This window comes from Bison bison, unplaced genomic scaffold, assembly GCF_000754665.1.
Source record: "Bison bison bison isolate TAMUID 2011002044 unplaced genomic scaffold, Bison_UMD1.0 scf7180017864339, whole genome shotgun sequence".
Classification (NCBI taxonomy): domain Eukaryota; kingdom Metazoa; phylum Chordata; class Mammalia; order Artiodactyla; family Bovidae; genus Bison; species Bison bison.
In genome coordinates, this window is record NW_011494911.1 from 1,375,457 (window position 1) to 1,382,219 (window position 6,763).

Here is a 6,763-nt window from a genome sequence, read left to right on the forward strand (position 1 = left end):
TATGAATACCTCATACAATATTAAGAAATTTAAATTTTTAATTTAAAATGACAATGAAAACTCAGAATATAAAAGTTGTACACAGGAAATTTAAACTTTAAGAGTTTATTTTTCACTGGCATATATAACTCAAGTGGAAATAATATAGACAGATGAAAATCCTGCTTAATTTTCATCAGTAATTCTTCATCAATAATTTTATATGATGAATGAGTCTTATCCATGTGTTATTTGTTTTTCCAAAATGACTGTTCTGGAATTTCAGCAATTATCATCAATTTTTATCTCAAAATACTGTAAAAATATAATTTAGTTTAACTTACTTTGGCATTGTAACTGTTGAAGTGAAGCAAAATAAACAGACTGCAGCTAAGGCATACATCTTATATGCTACAAAGAAGCACATATGATGATTAATTATTAGAAAAACCTTTTACAATAAAAAAAAAAAGCTATAACCAAATAGATAATGGAAATTGGTCAGCATAAAGTTTGGGGAAGAATCCAAAATAAGCCTACAGCAGCAGCAGCATAATCCCTTTATTTCCTTAATTGGAGGACAGATAAGAGGATGTAAATGCCACAGTATAAATATCTAGTTAATTACACTAAATGATTAAGCTGGAACCACTGAAGAAAAAATACAGCAAGACCACGAAACAAGTAGACAGTCCTTGCTTCCAAATGCTGCGTGTTCTCAGTTGCTCAGTTGTGTTGTACTCTTTATGACCCCATGGTCTATAGCCCACCAGGCTCCTCTGTCCATGGGATTTTTCAGAGCAGTGGATTGCCATTTTGTTCTCCAGGGGATCTTCCAGGGATCCAGGAATCTTCCTGGGATCCTGGGATTCAGACATGGGATCGAACCCATGTCTCTTATATCTCCCACATTGGCAGGCGCATTCCTTACCACTGAGCCATCTGGGAATCCTTGCTTTCAAATAATTTGTTTAAATATATTTTCTATAAATTTATAAAGTATTTTTGTACATATATATATACACATATATGTATATATACTAACATAGTATACGTATGCATTTGATAATGACCTTTATGTTACGTTTATGAAAATTTTTTCTGCTGATCTTTTTAAAATATGTTTTTCCTACCTGTCTGATATGTCTTCCTAGAGCTTGGTTGAAAACAGCATGTACACTTGCCATTTATATATACAATTTAGGAAGTTATAGAAATAAATCTATGATTTAATATATTCTGTATGTAAAAAACTAGTGTACATTATTGGTCACTTCATTTATTCAGTTAATTAATACATACAAACAAAACTTTTGTACTGAATTTGCTTCACACATACTTATATGTAAATAATTGAATGTTAAACAATATAACATGTTACAATTAAAAATATAAATAAAATAATTTAAAAAATTTTACTGAGTTGCTGGTTATCTTTTGTTGTTATGTATTTCCCCAATAATTGCATACAAAAAGGACTATATAGTGAAAGATTTTACATTAAAATGGGATCCTTATTTTAGGTGAGGTTAAGCACCTCTAAAATAGCATAGTTATTCTCAATATTAAGCTATCAGGAAAGACAAAGAATTAATTAAAATATAGCCTTAGGAAAGAACATTAGGAAGTCACTTTGCCCCAGAATTGTACATCCTAAGGAATGATTTCAGTTGCTCTTTTACACTTTAACATTCATGGTGGTAGTTAGGTTACTAAGTCATGTCCGACTCTTGCAACCTCACGGACTGTAGATTGCCAGGCTCCTCTGTCTATGGGATTTCCCAGGCAAAATACAGGAGTGGGATGCCATTTTCCTCTCCAAGGTATCTTTCCAACCCAGGGATCAAAGGAGCACCTCCTGCATTGCAGATGGCCTCCTGTTTGCACGTGAATTGTTTACCGCTGAGCCACCAGGGATGCTTTGACCTTCATATTCATTAACATATTACTCATCTAATTAGATAATAGATAAATACTGAGAGATTAGCACTTTCAACCAGTATCATATATTTTCTAGTCCATGAAGAACATATTCATGAACTATATAATACCTTCATTATATTAAATGACATAGTGTTCCTTCATTTCAGTAAGCTTTGGTATTTTGCTGCTATTCTAGATTGTTTGCTGGATTATAATTTAGGTTTACAATTTCTCCATAACTCATGATCATACAGATATATCTCCTCAGATTTCAAGCCACATACATAGCACCTGTGAAGGCATGAGTTGCCTTGTTTTTGTGTCAAAGCTGACCAACATTTTCTTGCCCATGTTTCTGGGTTTTATGTTAGATTATGGAACGTTCTCATGTATTTTAAACTCTGAAGTACTTTATGCATTGCCAATTTGTCTCAAGGTTTGGAATTTTCACACATAAGATTGTTAAGTTTTATTCATAAATTTTTAACTATGTGCAGTAATGACAGGAAAGTAAGTCATCCTGTAAATATAATATTTTAAAGTGTTTATTCAGAATTTTTGTCTTTGAAAGGAAAAATAAGATTAAAGAAGGGCAAACTTTTAAAAATTTGATTGAATTTTTCTTTAATATGAATAATATATTCAGTTCAGTTTAGTTCAGTTGCTCAGTTGTGTCTGACTCTTTGAGACCTCATGGACTGCAGCATGCCAGACTTCCCTGTCCATCACCAACTCCCAGAACTTGCTCAAACTCATGTCCATTGAGTTGGTGATGCCATCCAACCATATAATCCTCTGTCATCCCATTCTCCTCTTGTCTTTAATCTTTCCCAGCATCAGGGTATTTTCTAATGAGTCAGTTTTGGGATTGACTGGTTTGATCTCCTTGCAGTCCAAGGGATTCTCAAGAGTCTTCTCCAGCACCACAGTTCAAAAGCATCAATTCTTTGGCTCTCAGCTTTCTTCATGGTCCAACTTTCATATCCATACATGAATACTGGAAACCACAGCTTTGACCAGATGGAACTTTGTGGCAAAATAATGTCTCTGCTTTTTAATATGCTAGAAATAATTTACCAGCCAACAAAGACTGAGAAGAGTAAATATTGATGCCCACAATTGATAAACCATTTCTAATTAAGAAAAATTTGTCTTTAAATGAATATATTATGCAAATTTATGAGTTGGTAAAAAATAAATTAACATAAAACCCTCCTTCTTCTGTAACAACATTGAGACAGGGTTAAACAAGTCTCCTCGGCCTTTAACTGAAGCCAAAAATCAGTATTTGCCCATTGGGAAACACAGGTCTCCATTGGTAGATCATCTTACTGAGGTTTCTACTCCTTGGAATTTTAGTCCACATGGTTTGAAAATGTACTTGAATGCACGCATGGTAAGCCATTTGTCACATCTGACTCTTTGTGACCCTATGGACAGTAGCCTTCCAGACTCCTCTGTCCATGGGGATTCTCCAGGCAAGAATACTGGAGTGGGTTGCCATGCCCTCCTCCAGGGAAGCTTCCCAACCCAGGGGTAAAACCCAAGTCTCTTATATCTCCTGCATTGGCAGGTAGGCTCTTTACCACTGGTGCCACCTGGGAAGATTATAGATCTTTAATGGATTGGTTTAAAAGTATATTAGACACAAAGAGAAGTACTGTGAAATGAAAGACAAGTTAATGGAAAATATACTTACTGAAGCAAAGAAACAAACTAATAGAAAGTATATAAATAGTAAAAGACATGTAGAATAAAGCAGAAAGGATCCCTATGTACAGTTTAAGTTCAATTTGGAGAAGAGGGAAAAAAATGCAGGCAGTTCAGTTCAGCTCAGTTGTGTCCAACTTTTTGCGACCCCATCAACCACAGCATGCCAGGCCTCCCTGTCCATTACCAACTACCGGAGTCCAACCAAACCCATGTCCATTGAGTCAGTGATGCCATCCAAACATCTCATCCTCTGTCGTCCCCTTCTCCTCCTTCCCTCAATCTTTCCCAGCATCAGGGTCTTTTCCAATGAGTCAGCTTTTCGCATCAGGTGGCAAAAGGATTGGAGTTTCAGCCTCAACATCAGTCCTACCAATGAATACCCAGGACTGATCTCCTTTAGGATGGACTGGTTGGATCTCCTTGCTGTGCAAGGGACTTTCAAGAGTCTTCTCCAACACCATAGTTCAAAAGCATCAATTCATTGGTACTCAGCTTTCTTTATAGTCCAACTCTCACTTCCATACATGACCACTGGAAAAACAATAGCCTTGACTAGATGGACCTTCGTTGACAAAATAATGTCTCTGCTTTTCAATATGCTGTCTAGGTTGGTCATAACTTTCCTTCCAAGGAGTAAGAGTCTTTTAATTTCATGGCTATAATCACCATCTACAGTTACTTTGGAGCCCCCCAAAATAAAGTCAGCCACTGTTTCCACTATTTCCTCATCTATTCCCATGAAGTGATGGGACCAGATGCCATGATCCTAGTTTTCTCAATGTTGAACTTTAAGCCAACACTTTCACTCTCCTCTTTCACTTTCATCAAGAGGCTCTTTAGTTCTTCTTCGCTTTCTGCCATAAGGGTGGTATCATCTGCATATCTGTGGTTATTGGTATATCTCCTGGCAATCTTGATTCCAACTTGTGCTTCCTCCAGCCCAGTGTTGCTCATGATGTACTCTGCATATAAGTTAACTAAGCAGGGTTACAATATACAGCCTTGACATACTCCTTTTCCTATTTGGAACCAGTCTGTTGTTCTTTGTCCAGTTCTAACTGTTGCTTCCTGACCTGTATACAGGTTTCTCAAGAGGCAGGTTAGGTGGTCTGGTATTCCCATCTCTTGAAGAATTTCCCACAGTTTATTATGATCCACACAGTCAAAGGCTTTGGAATAGTCAATAAAGTATAAATAGATGTTTTTCTGGAACTCTCTTGCTTTTTTGATGATCCAGCAGATGTTGGCAATTTGGTCTCTAGCTCCTCTGCCTTTTCTAAAACCAGCTTGAACATCTGGAAATTCACGGTTCACGTATTGCTGATGCCTGGCTGGAGAATTTTGAGCATTACTTACTAGTGTGTGAGATTAGTGCAATTGTGTGGTAGTTTAAGCATTCTTTGGCATTGCCTTTCTTTGGGATTGGAATGAAAATTAACCTTTTCCAGTCCTGTGGCCACTGCTGAGTTTTCCAAATTTGCTGGCATATTGAGTGCAGCAATTCCACAGCATCATCTTTCAGGATTTGAAATAGCTCAACTGGAATTCCATCACCTCCACTAGCTTTGTTCGTAGTGATGCTTCCTAAGGCCAACCTGACTTCACATTCTAGAATGTCTGGCTCTAGGTCAGTGATCACACCATCATGATTGTCTGTGTCATGAAGATCTTTTTTGTACAGTTCTTCTTTGTATTCTTGCCACCTCTTCTTAATATCTTCTGCTTTTTTTTAGGTCCATACCATTTCTGTCCTTTATTGAGCCCATCTTTGCATGAAGTGTTCCCTTGGTATCTTTAATTTTCTTGAAGAGATCTCTAATTTTGCCCATTCTATTGTTTTCCTCTATTTCTTTTCATTAATTGCTGAGGAAGGTGTTCTTATTTCTCCTTGGTATTCTTTGGAACTCTGCATTCAAATGGTGTATCTTTCCTTTTCTCCTTCGCCTTTTGCTTCCCTTCTTTGCACAGCTATTTCTAAGGCCTCCTCAGACAGCCATTTTGCTTTTTTGCATTTCTTTTCCATGGGGATGGTCTTGATCCCTGTCTCCTGTACAATGTCATGAACCTCCATCCATAGTTCATCAGCCACTCTATCAGACCTAGTCCCTTAAATCTATTTCCCACTTCTACTGTATAGTCATGAGGAATTTGATTTAGGTCATACCTGAATGGTCTAGTGGTTTTCTACACTTTCTTGAATTTAGTCTGAATTTGGTAATAAGGACTTCATGATCTGAGCCACAGTCAGCTCCCAGTCTTGTTTTTGCTGACTGTATAAAGCTTCTCCATCTTTGGCTGCAAAGAATATAATCATTCTGATTTTGAATTCAACAGTATGGTGATGTCCATGTGTAGAGTCTTCCCTTGTGTTGCTGGAAGAGGGTGTTTGCTATGACCAATGCGTTCTCTTGGCAGAACTCTATTAGCCTTTGCCCTGCTTCATTCTGTACTTCAAGGCCAAATTTGCTGTTACTTCAGGTGTTTCTTGACTTCCTACTTATGCATTCCAGTCCCCTATAATGAAAGGACATCTTTTTTTGGGTGTTAGTTCTAGAAGGTCTTGTAGGTCTTCATAGAACTGTTCAACTTCAGCTTTTCAGCGTTACTGGTAGGGGCATAGACTTGAATTACCGTGATATTGAATGGTTTGCCTTGGAAACAAACAGAGATCATTCTGTCGTTTTTTTGATTGCATCCAAGTACTACATTTCAGACTCTTTGGTTGACTGTAATGGCTACTCCATTTCTTCTAAGGTATTCTTTCCCACAGAAGTAGATACAATGGTCATTTGAGTTAAATTCACCCAGTCCAGTCCATCTTAGTTTTCTGATTCCTAGAATGTCAATGTTCAGTATTTTAACAGACAAGAGAAACTTTCAAGCGATTCTTTCTGAATACTGTTCATTTTGCTGTTTAGTTTCTTAATTAAGGAAAACACAAATAATGTATATACATTTTTAAATAGCAACAATGAGTCATTTATACTACTTTTGTTTTCCTGCTGTTAAATCACTTCAGTTGTGTCCAACTCTGCGCGACCCCATAGACGGCAGCCCACCATGCTCCCCAGTCCCTGGGATTCTCTTAGCAAGAACACTGGACTGGGTTGCCATTTCCTTCTCCAATGCACGCAAGTGAAAAGTGAAA